General features: G+C 43.1%; 1 long non-coding RNA gene across 2 annotated transcripts in view; it reads right to left on the bottom strand.

Annotated features, from left to right (window-relative positions):
• LOC134353429 (uncharacterized) overlaps positions 1–16,794 on the bottom strand; it is a 170,778-nt gene that overhangs the window by 13,791 nt on the left and 140,193 nt on the right. Inside the window, exon 1 of one of the 2 annotated variants that reach the window (XR_010019623.1) lies at positions 8,661–8,790. The exons of the other annotated variant lie outside the window; for it this stretch is intronic. This is a non-coding gene — a long non-coding RNA (uncharacterized LOC134353429). Of the gene's footprint in view, positions 1–8,660; positions 8,791–16,794 lie in introns of those variants that run through there. 2 annotated transcript variants of the gene reach the window in all.

Genomic DNA, 16,794 nt, shown 5'->3' with positions numbered 1-16,794 from the left:
CTTCCTTGGGAATATCTGATAGTATGCAGCCTGGGTCAACATAGAAAGTCTCCTTAAAACCATCTGGTGAGTCTAGGGTTGGAGGATAAGCACTCACAGCTGCAGCCATTTGGTTGTTAGTGAGCTTAAGGTGCATGGTCATGAGGCGTTCATTGATGCTAACTGGCAATTCAGAGAGGTGACTAATGATGCTGTCCTTTATGGCAAATCTAACTTCGTGATTCTGGGTTTACCTGCTGATTTCCCCTTCCAGAAGAAGGTGTATCCACCTTTCTACTTTAATTGTCCTTCCTTGGCCAATTGTGTGCAGTGTGCTTCAATGACTTGACCTCTGTAGCTGTCTAGACGTTCACAGGTTCACCAGCCTCTGGCCAGAGAAACTCTTCCTCATCTCTGTCCTAAAGTGATGTCGATCTTTTCTGGGGCTCTGCCCTCTGAATAGTTCAGAAATATACAAGTACATGTCAAATACATTAAAATATTCTCTAAGTAAAATATCTGCAAACAAATAAAATAAAATGAATAAAGACCATTTTTGATCAACCTTGATTGGATTTCATCTGAACCTAGTTCACTCAGAGTTAGCAGCCTTTGGGTGTATTCTCATATTCGGACAGTGCTTGCCCCCCTCTGACGTGTGAAGTAGGGAAGTGTCAGTGAACAACGTTCTCTCAGCTTGGATTACAGGCTGCTCTAAGGTGTGCCACCTGCTGTCAGAGTGACTGTCTGGTAAAGCAGCTTTAACCTCACATCCTGAAATTCCGTGAGCAATGTGCCTAATGTGGGACAATCGATCAATTGTCACAGTTTGGGCACATCTGCGCTGGTGATGAATGAACTAACACCAATTTGAACAGCATCTTAAACAGGTACTCATGCTTGGCAAAGCCCAGACAAAAACAATCCCTGTCACCAACAACATCACCAAACACCTTTCAAGTGAAACCTGCACTGATTACCTCCTGCAGACTGCCAGATGGCAGCTGAAATATTTTAATTTTTTTTTAATTCCTGAAATCAGGGATGTTCAGTGATTCTGTTTGACTGGTAACTGCACTAATTTCCATAAATTCACATGACATGTTGTTTTATTGCCTAGTGGATGAATTAGGTATTTGGAGGCCTATATATGATTCCCATAGTGGATTTTTCACCCTTGCAGTTGATTAACTGCATTTCTCAAATATTCAACATTCACTGACCCTATCTCATCTCTTTTTACAGATGTAATTCCATGTCTCACCAACAGAGACAGACCAGCGCCTGTGCCTTCCTGTCCGTCCTTTTGATACAAAGTATATCCTTTGATACTAGTCTCCCAACTATGGCCTTCTTTCAGCCACAGCTCAATGATGCCCACAACGTCATACCAACCAATCTCTAATTGCACGTTGAGTTCGTCCACCAATTTTGCCTCTGTGGTACAATTTAACTCTCTGCTCTTTCTGAGCAACATTCACAACACGCTGGAGGAACTCAGCAGATCGGGCAGCATCCGTGGAAAAGATCGGTCGACGTTTCGGGCCGGAACCCTTCGTCCTCCAGCGTGTTGTGAGTGTTGCTTTGACCCCAGCATCTGCAGATTATTTTGTGTTTACTGCTCTTTCTGCATCTGTATCCAATCATTGTCCTGTCCTTCCTGACCTTCATGTTACACTCATCATTTACTTGTAAACCTGCTGGCTCATCTTCAGCTCTATCATACTGGTTCCTATTCCCTGCCTTATTAGTTCAAACCAGCTTCTGCCGTGCACATGGGGGTGCGGGGGAGGACTGATGCTCCTGTCGCTGCTTGTGTGTGGGAAGCGGGGAGTGGGCTTTGGGATTCCGATGTAACTATCATTCATTTTTTGAGCTTTCTTGTTTCATGGATTTATCTGGATAGAATAAGAATTATATACTATATACCCACTCAGATATTAAATTGAACCATGTGAATACAGTCTCATTGTGCTTATTTAAAGTGTTGGTCAATGGCTTTTTAATTAGTCAGGGTGTTAATGGTTATGGAGAGAGGACAGGAGCTTTTTTGTGTCATTGAAAGATTAATTAAATCTGCTATGATCGTATGGCAGAGCAGACTTGATGGGCCAAAAAGCTTAATTTAGCTTTTATGTATGATGGTCTTCTGCAGGTGCTGGTTTCCAGATGAGTATTTCCAGCATATCATGTTTTTATTTATATTGAACAAAAATTTGAAAGATGATACCTCCAGACACTAACTAATATTTGCCTCCAAAATCTTCCTCTTCATCATTAGTTGCACTTACATATATCCAGTTTTGAAACAAATCTGGCTGTTTGTTTAATCATGAGCAAGAGAAAACCTACATATGCTGGAAAGCGAAGCAACACACACAAAATACTGGAAGAACTCAGCAGGGCTAGCAGCATCTGTGGAAAAGAGTAAACAGTCGGTATTTTGGGCCGAGACTCTTCATCAGGACTGGAGAAAAAGTTGAGAAGTCAGAGTAAGAAGGTGAAGGGAGAAGAGGAAGGTGATAGCTGAAACCAAGGTGGGGGCAGGGGTGAAGTAAAGTGCTGGGAAGTTGACTGGTGAAAGAAGTAAGGGCTGGAGAAGGGGGAATCTGATAGGAGGGGACAGAAAGCCATGGAAGAGAGGGAAGGGGAAGGAGCACCAGAGGGAGGTGATTTGGAGGTAAGAAGAGAAGGTGGGAGAGGAATACAAGAATGGGCAATGGTGAAGGGGGTGGGGGCATTACCAGAAGTTCGAGAAGTCAATGTTTAAGCCATTGGAGGCCACCCAGACAAAATATAAGTTATTGCTCTTCCAACCTAAGTGTTGTCACATCACAGCAGTAGAGGAAGCTATGGACTGAGTGTTGGAATGGGAATGGAAAGTGGAATTAAAATGGGTGGCCACTGGGAGATACCGCTTTTTTCTGGTAGGTGCTTGTTGAAGTGGTCTCCCAATCTATGTCGGGTCTCACCAGTACACAGGAGGCCACACCGGGAACACTGGATACAGCAGATGACCGCAACATACTCACAGGTGAAGTGTCACCTCACCTGGAAGGACTGTTTGGGGCCCTGAATGGTAGTGAGGGAGGAGGTGTAGGGGCAGGTGCAGCACTTCTTCTACTTGCAAGGTTAAGTGCCAGGAGGGAGGTCAGTGGAGAGGGACGAATGGATAAGGGAGTTACATTGGGAGCGATCCCTGCGGAAAGCAAAACGTGGTGGGGGGTAGGTGGTGGAGGGAAAGATGTGATTGGTGGTGTGATCCTGTTGGAGATGGTGGAAGTTTCGGAGGATTGTGCTGAACGTGGAGGCTGGTATGGTGGTAGGTGAGGACAAGAGGAAACCTATCCCTGGAGGGAGGTTGCAGGATGGAGTGAGGGTAGACGTGCGAGAAATGGAAGAGATACGGTTGAGGGAAACATTGATGGTAAAGAAAGGGAAGCCTCTTTCTTTGAAGAAGTAGGATACCTCCTTAGTTCAGGAATGAAAAGCCTCATCATGAGAGCAGATGCAGTGGAGACAGAGGAATTGAGAGAAAGGGATGACATTTCTACAAGAAATAGGGTGGGAAGAGGTATAGTCCAGGTAGCTGTGAGAGTCAGTGGGTTTATAATAATCAGTGATTAAGGTATCTCCATAGATACAGACAGAGAGATCAAGAAAGGGGAGAGAGATGTTAGAAATGGACCAGGTAAATTTGAGGGCAGGGTGGAAGCTGGAGGCAAAGTTGATGAAGTCAACAAGCTCAGCATGGATGCAGGAAGCAGCACCAATGCAGTTGTCGATGTAGTGTAGGAAAATTTGGGAACATTAAAGGTTGGTCATTTGTTTAATGCTCAGTTCCCTCTGTGATGTGTTAGATTATGTGCTTAGGTGAGACATGAACACAAAACCTTCCAGCTGACAAGTGAGGGTGAATCACAATTGATGTCTTTCACTTCCAATTGATTGGTGACCACGTTCCATTAAAACAAGCAAGGGAGTGCTATGTAACTAGTTGAAGGTTCTGCCGGGAGATTGAGCATATTTAGCATCTCCTGCTGCTTGATTGTGTCCAGCTGCAATGGATGGGCACCTTCTGTGGGAGTGGTCAAGGTACAGAGATGCAACGGATGGATATCTTCAGTTCAATGGTCAAGATATAGAGATGAGATGGATGGCCACCTTCAATGGGAATGGTTATGGTACAGAGATGCAATGGATAGTCACCTTCAATGGAGTGGTCAAGTATGGAGATGAGGTGGATAGACAACTTCAGATCTTCAAGACCATTCCATCTCTGAGGCAGAAATCTTAACTGTTTTGATTGAGAAAGTAATACAGTCATTCCCAGATACCAACAGTCACATTACTATTTATAAACACTTTAACAGAGGCTGGTGCCAGCCTACACATGTTTATATTTGAAGAGAGATCCCATTTCCATTTAATGTTATTATGAGTCAACGAGTGTCACTGAAAATGTTTATTCACTTTAGCTTTCTTCAATTGCAGCCATTGTGAAACATCAGACAAGTTTTATTCTGCGAAATGATTTATTTTGTGAAAAATATTTTATGGAGAATAAGTACACCTGCATTTCATGCATGTGCAGGCATCACCTATATTTCTACACTCAGTACATTCTCACATCATTGGTGTCCATTGAGCGATTTCACTTATATCACAATGGCACGCATAAGGTATGTTTTCTCACCGTGAGGAAAGGATTTTTCATGTGGGCATTGGAAAACTAACCCGAGTTGCTGGGACAGGAGGGTTTGAATTATAACAGACTGGATTGATCAAAAGACCCCAAAAAAATGTAGGATCAGAATTAGGGCATTTGCTCATTCAGTCTGCTCTGATCATGGCTGACTTAATGATTAAAGGTTGGCTTTATTTGTCACATCAAAACATACAGTTTGCATCAAACCAAATCATCGAAGATTGTGCTGGACAGCTAGAAGTGTTGTTACACTTCCAGAGTCAACATGGCATACCCACAACTTGCTAAACCTACCCCATACATCTTTGGAACATGGGAAGAAACTGAGACACCTGGAGGAAACCTACATGGTCACAGGGAGAACTTACAAACCCCTTACACACAGCATCAGGAGTCAAACCCTTACAGCCAGTGTTCTAAAGCGTTGTGCAAACTGCTACACTACATTATTTTATATTTATTATCCCTCTCAATCCTATTCTCCTGCCTTCTCTTCATAACTTTTGACACCCTGACTAACCAAGAACCTATTAGCATCTGCTTTAAGTGTATCAAATGACTTGGCCTCCACAGCCATCTGCGGCAATGAATTCCACAGATTCATCTCCCTCTGATCTCTGTTCTAAATGGATGCCCATCTATCCTGAGGCCGTGCCTTCCGGTCCTTGACTCTCCCACTACAGGAAACATTGTCTCCACGTCCACTCTATTTCAATGAGATCCCCAACCCCTTTTCCTTTAAAGCTCTAGCAAGTACAGACCCAGAGCCATTAAATGCTCCTCACTCATTAAGCCCTTTATCGCCAGGATCATTCTTGTAAACCTCCTCTGAACTCTATTCAATGCCAGTACCCCTTTCTGAGATATGCAGCCCAAACTGCTCATAATACTAGAAACATGTCCTACCTTGAGATTCATTTTCTTGCAGGCTTTTACAGGAAAATAAAGAAATACAATAGAATTTATGAAAATTACACATAAACAAAGACCGAGAAACACCAACAAGCAAAACAAGACAAAATGTTTTTTTAAAAAAGCGAAAAAGTAAATAACACACATCTGGCCTGATGAAGGGCCTTGTCCCAAAACATTGATTTTTGTTCCCCTTTCAATAGATACTGCCTGACCTGCTGAGTTCCTCCAGAGATAGATAGATAGATAGATAAACAGACAGACGCCACCTGAGTACATGTCCCCTGATCCTTGGGTATTCAGTCTGACAGAGTCTTTCTATATCTTTCTGGTGGAATGCATGGTTTTTCTCCCGGTCCTCCGGTTTCCTCCCACAGTCCAAAGACATACCGGATAGGCTAATTTGTTATTGAAAATTGTTCCGTGATTAGGTTAGGGTTAATCAGGTTTGGACCAGAAGATCGTAAGACATAGGAGCAGAAGGAATCCATCTGGCCCATCAAGCCTTCTCCACCAATCATGGCTGATCCTTTTTCTTTCTCCTCCTCAACCCCAGTTCCTAGTCTTCTCCCTGTAACCTTTGATGCCGTGTTCAATCAAGACCCTATCAATCTCTGCCTTAAGTATGCTCAACAACCTGGCCTCTACAGCTGCATGTGGCAACAAATTCCACAAATTCACCACACTTTGGCTAAAGAAATTTCTCCGCATCTCTGTTTTGAAGGTGCGCTTCTCTATCCTGAGGGTGTGCCCTCTTGTCCTGGACTTTCCTACCATGGGAAACACCTAATCTGTCCAAGCCTTTCAACATTTGAAAGATTTCATTGAGATCCTCCATCATCCTTCTGAATTCCAGCAAATACAGACCTGTATCAAATGTTCCTCGTATGATAACCCTTCCATTCCTGGAATCATCTATTGTGAATCTCCTCTGAATCCTTTCCAATGCCAACACATCTTTTTTAAGATGAGGGGCCCAAGCCTGTTCACAATACTCAAGGTGAGGCCTCACCAGTGCCTTAAAAAGCCTCAGCAACACATTCTTGCTTTTGTATTCTAGACCCTTGAAATGAATGCTAACATGGCATTCGCCTTCCTCACCACCAAGTCAACCTGCAAGTTAACCTTTAGGGTGTTCTACACAAGGACTCACAAATCCTTTTTACATCTCAGATTTTTGGATTTTTGTCCCGTTTAGAAAATATTCTGCACATTTATTTCTACTACCAAAGTACGTGACCGTGCATTTTCCAACATTATATTTCATTTGACACTTTCTTGCCTAATCTGTCTAAGTCATTCTGCATCCTACTTCTTTCCTCAACACTACTTGCCCCTCCACTAATCTTCGTATCATCTGGAAACTTGGCAATAAATCAATCCATCCATTCCATCATCTAAATCATTTATATATAGCATCAAAAGAAGTGGCTCAACACCGATCCCTGTGACAGTCACTGGCAGCCGACCAGAAAAGGATTCTTTTATTCCCACTTGCTGCCTCCTACCAATCAGCCAATGCTCTAACCACATTAGTAACTTTCCTGTCGTACCATGTGCTCTTACCTTGGCAAGCAGCCTCATGTGTGGCACCTTATAAAAGGTCTTCTGAATGTCCAAATATACAACATCAACTGCATCCCCTTAATCTATCCTACTTGTAATCTCATCAAAGAATTCCACCAAGTTTGCCAGGCAGGATTTTCCCTGAAGGAAACCATGCTGACTTTGTACTATCTTGTCCTATGTCACCAAGTACTCCATCACCTCATCTTTAACAATTGATTCTAACATCTTCCTAACCACTGAGGTCTGGGTAACTGGTCTATAATTTCCTTCCTGCTGCCCTCCTCCGTTCTTAAAGGGTGGAGTGACATTTGCAATTTTCCAGTCCTCCAGCACTAGGATCATTTCCAATGATTTTTGGAAGGCCATGTCTAAAGTCACTGCAATCTCTAATGCTACCTCTTTCAAAACCCTAGGGTTCAATCCATCTAGTCCGGTTGACTAACATACCTTTAGGTCTTTCAGTTCTTTGAGCACCTTCTCTCTTCTTTCACACACTACAACATCAGGCATGCTGCTAGTGTCTTCCACAGTGAAGACTGATGTAAAATATGTATTTAGCTCATCAGCCATCTCTGGTCCCCCATTATTACTTCTCCTGCCTCATTTTCTAGAGGTCCTATATCCACTCTCATTTCTCTTTTATTTTTAACATACTTGAAAAAATTTTTACAATCCACTTTGACATCTGTCTGCTCCCCCTCCCTCTCCAAAATGTTGTGGACACGATATGAGACATCCCTGACCCTGGCATCTGGGAGGCAACACACCATCTGGGTGTCCCGTTCATGTCCACAGAATCTCCTATTTGTTCCCCTCACTACCGAGTCCCCTATCACTACCTCCCCGTTCTTCTCTTTCTTTTCTTTCTGCACCATGGACCCATGCTCAGTGCCTGTAACCCGGTCGCCGTGGCATTCTCCCGGGAGGTCATACCGCATAAATGTATACTTATTTTTGAGGGGAATGGCCACAGCTGTGCTCTGCTCTAACTCCCTATTTCCATTTCTCCTGACAGTCACCCAGCTACTCGCCTCCTGTAACTTCGGGGTGACCACTTTCCTGTAGCTTTGATCAATTATCTCCTCACTCTCCTATACAAGCTGAAGGTCATTCGGTTGCTGCTCCAGATCCCTAACATGATCTTTGAGGAGCTGCAGCTGGCTGTTCTTCACGCAGATGTAGTTCCCCGGGAGACTCTGGGTCTCCCAGTTCTCCAACATCTGGCACGAAGAGCACCACACAGCCATTTAAATAGAGAGAAAATAAAACAAAAAGGAAACCTTAACAGACAGACGCTTTATACAGAGCCGACGCTTCATCCGAGCCAAAGCCTGTCGCTTCTACTCTCGCCACTGGCCTACACCCGACAGTGAGCACTCCGCTTATCCCTCTGTTCTCTTATTTAGTTCACAGAGCTCTGTTGACACCGCTGATAGGCCCGTACAATGGACAAGCTCCTGCGAATTTCTCTTTTTAAATAATTGCCACCGACCTGCGAGAATCACCTTTTCGTAGAGGTTTGTCAGGGGTTGCTGGATTGGCATACGTCTAAGGGCCTAGTCCACCTAGTTTCACTAAATAAATAAATAAGCAACATTAAGCGCTGGATGGTTTGTTCTTCAGGATATGTGGCAACCTTAAGACTGATGGTCTTCTGTGCATCCTTTTTAAAGGCAGTTGTGTCAAATTAGGTTTCCATGGGGAATAATTGTCTGCCTAATTCAGATGCAAAAAAATTCTCACAGTGCTCCTAATGTTGGCATAGACTCAGAACTGGTACTGCAGGGGATCGTTTTACTGACATGGAATTGAAGTTGTCTTATTTTGCAAACTGCTGACAATGGAAATTTAAATTCACAAGTGGAAAACTGAAGGCAAAATCTAACTGATCACAGAACACATGGTAAAGTGAAGGGATTTGTATTATATATGTCTGTGCTTTAAGAATTACCTCAGGGCAAGAATTACCGCAGGGTCAAATTTCAATTAAAAAGCACAAGATTGAAATCAATAACAAATTCACAATGGGATGCAAGGTGCCTGAAAACAGGGACAATGAGTGCTCCGGTAATCTCCCATTGCCTGCAATGACAGCACAAAGGCTTCATCACTCAATCACAAACACAGTGATTTTTATTGACATAAACTGGAGATTTTACAACAAAACCACATGGAACTTAATGGAGGCAATTAGACTACTTCCTGACCATTTACACTTACATCAGGCCACTTTTACATGTCAATTTTATGCATAATAATTGTTAATGTTCAAGAGAAGGGCAGATATTCCTTGCTTAGTCATTATAATGAGATCTGAAGTAATAGCTAGTTATATGTGCTTGGCAATTGACTGCAGAAGTATATTAATCATCTTGTGGTTATCAAGGAATCGTTACTAACCTGGAGAATTTTATAAGAGCATATTTACTGCAGTAACCTTCACGCATCCCCAAAGATTTATCAAATTTAAGTTATATATAGACAGAATATGTGGTGTGGTAACATTCACCTAGTCAGCTGCTCAGAAGAAATGAGAACAGGTATCCCCTTAAGCCAATTCCAAAGAGAGAAATCACAGGTAATCTTTCACTTCATCTTCCTCTTCCTTTCCCTCAAGTCGTTCTCCTTTTTTCATCCTTGCTTAGCCCTGCATTGTGTCTTCTTCTTCCCTTTTAGTCATTCAGGCTAAAATAGGAGAGGTGGATGTAAACAACTGCAACAGTTCAGTGAAGAGAAGATGGCGGCGCGACGCAGCTCGCAGTGGCCACTCCCACAGTGATGTCTGTTATTTGTCAAGTAGAGTGCCGTGCACAATCTTGATTTGATGGAGACGGACGTGAGAGCACGGAGGAACATCTGGAGAAACTTCTGAAATGCCTGCTTCACTGCTGCTGCTACTGTGTGATCCAGAATCTCCGGAGGAGAAGGCCCCAAGTCCTCGGCTTTGCCTGTTGCTCGGCGGCCGGGGCAGGGTCGAAGCGCTCGGCAGAGGATGGTGCTTAGAGAGGCTGTGTCGGAGGGGCTGGTCGGAGGCTAGAAGTTTTCGGACAGACTCAGAGTCCGTTGTGGTGGGGTGCTTCCAATGGTGCTGCATCGGCAAGTCTGCGGCGCTTGAAGGTTCATGGCAAGGAGAATTCCTCCCTTCTGCCACCTGCGTGAGATAATGAGGCTATCGGGACTTTGAGACCTTTTTTTACCGTTCCCATGGTCTGCTCTTTATCAAATTATGGTATTGCTTTGCACTGTTGTAACTATATGTGGTTTTGTCAGTTTTAGTCTTGGTTTGTCCTGTGTTTTCTTGTGATATCATTCTGGAGGAACGTTGTATCATTTTTTAATGCATGCATTTCTAAATGACAATAAACGAGGACTGAGTGTCCTCATAATCTAAAAAAAAAGCCTGCCCTGAGACGAGTAGCCTTGGATCAGGCAGGACCAAATTTATCAAAGATGAGTTTATTATCATATGCACAAGTAAATCAACGTCCAGGACATCTTCAAGGAGTGATGTCTCAAAGAAGCGGTATCCATCATTAAGGACCCCCATCACCCAGGACACGCCCTCCTCAGTCCTACCATCAAGGAGGAGGTATGGGAGCCTGAAGGCACGCACTCAATATTTTAGTAACAACTTCTTCCCCTCTGCCATCAGATTTCTGAATGGACATTGAACCCATGAAAACTACCTGAATACTATTTTTCTCTCTTTTTGCAGTACTTAATTAATTTATCGTTTATATATAGACTTTGTACCATAATTTACAGTTGTGATTGCTATGTATTATACATACTGCTGCCGCATAACAACAAATTTCACGACATATGCCAGTGACATTAAACCTGATTCTGATTCTGAAGTACATGGATGCATAGGTGCAATGAAAAGCCTATCGCTGCAGCATCGCAGACACAGAGTGTTAAAGAGAATAGCCACGGAGTATAAGAGGGCAGCCACAGTAGCGTAGGCCATGGTGGTGTAGCAGGGAAAGAGACCTATCTATATCCTCACGAAACAGACTTACCTATGGCTCTCAAAAATTTACAGAACAAGTGACCAGCAATCCGTGATTGGAATTCAATTGCTCCGCTGTCTCTAAGGAGTCTTCATACTGTCCCAGTTTCCTCTGCGTGCTCGAGTTTACTTTTATACTCCGAAGATGTATAGTGCTGTGCTAAAGTCTTAGGTACATGTAAAAAAAGTCTGTAAAGTAACGATGCTTTCAAAAATAATGAAATGAAAAGTTACTGAATATTAAAAAAATTACAATAAAGAGCAGTAAGCAGTAAAAAGCTCGCTCAAATCAATGTTTGGTGTGACCACCCCCCACCCCATTGCCTTTAAAACTGTATCAATTCCCTTAAGTACGCTGTTGAGCAGGTTTATAAGAAAATCAACTGGTAGGTTATTCCACACATCTTGGAGAACTTGCTATAGTTCGCCTGCAGCCGTTGACTGTCTTGCTTGCTTCTGTCTCTCCAGGTAATCCCAAACAGACTCGATGCTGAGATCAGGGCTGTGTGGAGGCCATACCATCTGAAACCGTATGAAAAATCTAGCGTGCCTAAACTTTTGCAGAGTACCGTGGCTGTTCATGAACCAGTGGTGCGGGACGTCAAGCATCTGTACCTTCTGTCCAATGGTAGCTGTGAGAAGATAGCATTGCCCATATAGAGTCAAAGAGCCATAAAGCAATGCAACATGGATAGAGGTCCTTCAGCTCACAAGTTGAGGCCGATCAAGCATGAGGCGACACGGAGGGGGGGGGGACCTCTCCTTTTTCTCCCTCTGTCCCTCTCACTATATCCCTTGCCCATCCTCTGGTTTCCCCCCCCCCCGTCTTTCTCCCTGGGCCTCCTGTCCCATGATCCTCTCATATCCCTTTTGCCAATCACCTGTCCAGCTCTCGGCTCTATCCCTCCCCCTCCTGTCTTCTCCTATCATTTTGGATCTCCCCCTCCCCCTACCACTTTCAAATCCCTTACTCACTCTTCCTTCAGTTAGTCCTGACGAAGGGTCTTGGCCTGAAACGTCGACTGTACCTATTCCTAGAGATGCTGCTTGGCCTGCTGCGTTCACCAGCAACTTTGATCTGTGTTGTTATCTAAGCCTGTCATGATTTTAACACTTTTATGAGGTCACCCCTTATCCTCCTATGTTCCACTTGCCCCATCATTGAAATGTTCCCAGAACCAATGGACTTCCCTTCAAGGACTCTTAATCTCACGTTCTTGATACTTATTGTTTATTTATTTATTACTATTATTTATTTCTTTTTGTATTTGCGCAGTTTGTTGTCTTTCACACTCTGGTTGAATGCCCCAGTTGTTGTGGTCATTCACTGATTGTGTTATGGTTATTATTCTATGGATTTATTGAAAATACTTGCAAGACAATGAATGCCAGGGTTGTAAATGTTGACATAGCACTACAACACCATAAGACCATAAGATATGGGAATAGAATTTGGCCATTTGGTCCATTGAGTCTGCCCTGCCATTTCATCATGGCTGATTCAACTTTCCTCTCAGCCCCAATCTCCTGCCTTCTCCCCACTCCCTTCATGCCCTGACCAATCAAGAATCTATCAATCTCTGCCTTCAATACACATAAAGGCACACCCACTACAGCTGCCTTTAGCAAAGGATTCCACAGATTCACCACTCTCTAGCTAAGTAAATTCCTCCTCATCACCATTCTAGAAGGATGCGCCTCTATTCTGAAGCTGCTTCCTCTACCACAGGAAACATCCTCTCCACATCAAGTCTATCAAGGCCTTTCACCATTCCATAGGTTTCAATGAGGTCACCCCTCATTCTTCTGACTTCCAGTGAATACAGGCCTGAGTCATCAAATGCTCTTTATTTGACAAGCCATTCAATCCCGGAATCATTTTCGTGAACCAGTTTCAACACATTCTTTCTAAGGTAAGGGACACAAAACTACTCGCAATACTCCAAGTGAGACTTTACCAGTGCTTTATAAAGTCTTAGCATTACATCCTTTCATTTATATTGTACTCCTCATAAAATGAAAGTCAACATTTCATTTGGCTTCCTCAACACAGACTCAATCTGTAAATTAACCCTTAGGAAATCCTATACAAAGACTCCAAGTCCCTTTGCATCTTAGTTTTGTGTGTTTTCTCTCCACTTTGAAAATAGCCAAACCTTTCAATTCTTCTTCCAAAGTGCATGACCATACACTTCCCGATACATCTGCCATTTCTTTGCCCATTCTCCTAATCCATATAAGTTATTCTATAACCTCTCTATTTCCACAAAACTACCTGCCCCTCCATTTAACTTCATATTGTCGCCAAACTTTGCAACAAAACCATCAATTCCATCATCCAAATCATCAACGTATAATGTAAAAAGAATCGGTCCCAACTCAGACCCCTGGAACACCTCTAGTTAACAGCAGCCAGCCAGAAATAGCTCCCTTTATTCCCACTCTTTGCCTCCTGCCAATCAATCATTGCTTGATCCATGCTGGAATCTTTCTTGTAATACAATGGGCTCATAGCTTGTTAAGCAGCCTTATGTGTGGCATCTTGTCAAACGCCTTCTGAAAATCCAAGTACACATCATCAACCGAATCTCCTTTGTCTATCCTGCTTGTTATTTCTTCAAAGAATTCTAACAGATTTGTCAGGCAAGGTTTTACCTTGAGGAAACCATGTTGACTATGGCCTATTTTATCATGTACCTGCAAGTATCCTGACGCCTCATCCTTAATAATCGAGTCCAACATCTTCCCAACCACTGAAGTCAGACTAACAGACCTATAGTTTCCTTTCTTCTGCCTCTCTCCCTTCTTTAAGAATGGTGTGACATTTGCAACTTTCTCGTCTTCCAGAACCATTCCAGAATATATTAATTCTTGAAAGATCATTACTAACGCCTCCAGAATCTCTTCAGCTACTTCTTTCAGAATCCTTGGGTAAACACCATCTGGTACAGGTGACATCTGCCTTCAGATCTTTCAGTTTTCCAACATCCTTCTCTCTAGTTATGATAACTTCACACACTTCATGACCCCTGATACCCAGAACTTCCACCGTGCTGTTAGTGATTTCCATGGTGGATGAACTTATTCAGTTCATCCACCATTTTCTTATCCCCCATTACTACTTCTCCAGTATCATTTTCCACTAGTCCAATATCCACTCTTGCTTCTCTTTTACACTTTATGTATCTGAAGAAACTTTTGGGTATCCTCTTTAATATTATTGACTAGTTTACTCCATCTTTGGCTTCTTAATGACTTTTTTAGTTGCCTTTTAAAAAGTTCCCAATCCTCTAACTTCCAACTAATGTTTGCTCTATTATGCTCCCTCTCTGTGGCTTTTATGTTGGCTTTGACTTTTCTTGCTAGCCACATTTACAGTATGTCATATTTCCTTTAGAATACTTCTTCCTCTTTGGGATGTCTGTATCCTGCGCCTTCTGAATTGCTTCCAGAAATTCCAACCATTGCTGCTCTGCTGCCATCCCTGCCAGTGTTCTTTACCAATGAATTCTGGCCAACTCCTCTCTGATGCCTCTATAATTCCCTTTACTCCACTGTAATACTGATACATCTGACTTTAATTTCTCCTTCTTAAATTTCAGGGTGAATTCAAATTCATATTATGATCACTTTCCCAAAGGGTTCTTCTCCCATAAGCTCTCTAATCAATTCTGGGTCATTGCACAGCACCCAATCCAGAATAGGTGATCCTCTAGTGAGCTCCACCATGAGCTGCTCTAAAAATTCATCTCGTAGACATTCTAGAATTTCCTCTCCTGGAATCCAGCACCAACCTGATTTTCCCAATCTACCTGCAAATTGAGGTCCCCCATGACTTTAGTAACACTGTTCTTTAGGCATGCGGTTTCCAACTCCCGTTGACATATAAGTATTTTGTTAATAAATGCACATTGCACTTTGAACTATAAAAGACTAGCCTGGCCAACCTCTCCTGATAACTCAGCTCCTCTAAATTTTTGTGAATGTTCTCTGTATTCTTTGTGCTTTAATTATGTCTTTCCTATAACGGGGTGACCAAAATGTACACTGTACTCCAAATGCATCCTCAATAGTGGCTTACACACACATGGGTGATAGGGATCTGTGATGATGGTTTTGCCTTCCTGAGGCAGCACCTCCTGTAGTTATTTACAAGTGTAGGGAGGGATGTGACCACGATTGAGCAGAGGCCACTACTTTCTGCAGCTTCTTACATTCTTGCATAGTGAATTGAATTAGACATCATAGTTGGAGTGCCTGGTATTTGCCTGGTTGGATAAGAAAGTTCTTAATCTGGGAGAGATAAAATCCAGGCCCAGATACAGACAAGGACGTGGAATACTGAGATATTTGCCAAGCATAGGAAATGTCAGAGTTGAGGAATATGGAAAGATTGGTCATTTAGCCCCTGACAACTGCTCCAGCATTCAATGAGATCCTGGTTAATGATTTATCTCAACTACACTTTCCTGCACAAATCCTGTATCTGGTAGTTATCTAACCACAAACAAGAGAAAATCTAAAGATGCTGGAAATCCAAGCAACACACACAAAAAGCAGGAGGAACTCAGGAAGCCAGGTAGTACCCATGGAAAAGAGTGCAGTCAACGTTTCAGGCTGAGACCCTTCGGCAGGACTGGACAAAGTTTCTCAGCCCAAAACATTGACTGTACTCTTTTCAATGGATGCTCTGCCTGCCCTGCAAAATTCCTCCAGAATTTAGTGTGTGTTGTCTGGTAGTTGTCTGTTGTACCCAATGATGCCAGGAAAACTGTACAGGGGAGTTTTTAAAATGGAGAAGCTGTTGCACTGGGGCAGTTCCACTGTCTTGACCTCAGGAGTCCAGGTCCAGTGGTATGAGTAGTCACAAAGTAGGGTCTCCTTTGGATGCAGTGGATGACCATGACTACTTCTTTGCCTCATCAAGCCCTTCATTCTCCTTAAAGTGTTGCAGATCCACCTTCCTGGCTATTGGATCTCACTGTAGATCTCATCCATTCAATACCTCAGAGCTGACTTCACATGCTAGGACAGGTATGTCCCAATCTCACTGGGATATGAGGCCCGCCAGCTACCCCCACCCGGTTTAGCCCACCTGTTGAAGTAGTGTACGAGGGTGTGGCGGCTGTGAGCCACAGGTGAGAGCTGAGTGTCCAATGGGAACCAAAGGTGAATGAGCCTAACCAGAATGGACATGACAAACCCCTTCACCAGAAATGTGATCCATCCAAGAACACCTAATACCGTATCTATTAATTTCCTTGATGACTAAAATGCTAACAATACCTATCTTGACTAAAATCAGTGACTAGCTTTCTTGGATAGATAATTCCAGAGACTCACTATCACTCTGGGTGCAGAAATCCTACCTTTCTCAGGCCTGACTTCATTGGCAACTCCCCGTCTCCACTCAGCTAGTAGGATTCACCTGCCACTAATTCCATACTCATCACCTGCAGCCCGTTTAACCCCTGTTCGTATCCACAGTCCTTGTTCTCTCATTGAACCAGCCAGCCATGACGAATTGCTGTTAGCTTTCTCTCTATCTGCTTAAAGTTTACCTTATTGCCAGTTGTGTTTGGTTTCCTTTCTCTCTTCTTTTGTGGCCCCTCAA

This window comes from Mobula hypostoma, chromosome 10 (genome assembly GCF_963921235.1).
Source record: "Mobula hypostoma chromosome 10, sMobHyp1.1, whole genome shotgun sequence".
Taxonomy (NCBI): domain Eukaryota; kingdom Metazoa; phylum Chordata; class Chondrichthyes; order Myliobatiformes; family Myliobatidae; genus Mobula; species Mobula hypostoma.
This window is presented reverse-complemented; position numbering and strand designations above follow the sequence as displayed.